The sequence below is a fragment of the Fonticula alba genome (assembly GCF_000388065.1).
Source record: "Fonticula alba strain ATCC 38817 unplaced genomic scaffold supercont2.8, whole genome shotgun sequence".
NCBI classification, from domain to species: domain Eukaryota; order Rotosphaerida; family Fonticulaceae; genus Fonticula; species Fonticula alba.
This window is the reverse complement of record NW_009242978.1, coordinates 13,667-14,239: the sequence shown is the minus strand read 5'-3', so window position 1 is coordinate 14,239 and position 573 is coordinate 13,667.

The window sequence follows — 573 nt, the reverse complement described above, 5'->3', positions numbered from 1 at the left end:
GGGGGGGGGGGTGCGCGGGTCACCACCAGTGCTCAAGGTGTTGGGTTGGAGTGTGGGTGTGTGGCAGCAGGCATGTCGGTGATCGGGGGACCCTGCCGGGGCATGAGCGGTCCACCACCAGCACCCGGGTGGCCGAGATCCCCGCGTAGAGCCGTCGGCGGGCGCTTCGTCGCCGGGGAAGTCAGGCACGCAGGCATCGCTGGGTGCGGGCGCCCGATTTGGCATGCGTGGGACGTTACGTTGGAGGGCACCCCCGGCCGGAGGGCTGTACCATGTGGCGAGGCTGTGGCGGCTCCCTCGGGACGCGGCGACAAGCTTGCAGGGGCCCCCGATGATGGGGTGAGCCGGGCTTGCCGTCGCTGCGGCCGGGGCAGGGCGCGGCGAAGGGGTCATCGCGCACCGCCGGCCCGGGATGCCTCGCGGCGCATGGGCGACGGACCGGCCGGCGTGAGCAGCAGGACCCCCGGGCAGGAGGCCGAGCACTCGGTGGATTGGGTGCCGGGACAGGTGCCATGCGACATGCTGCCAGGCATGCACCGCCCCTCTCGGTACTGCGAGACCTTCTCTGCTTAG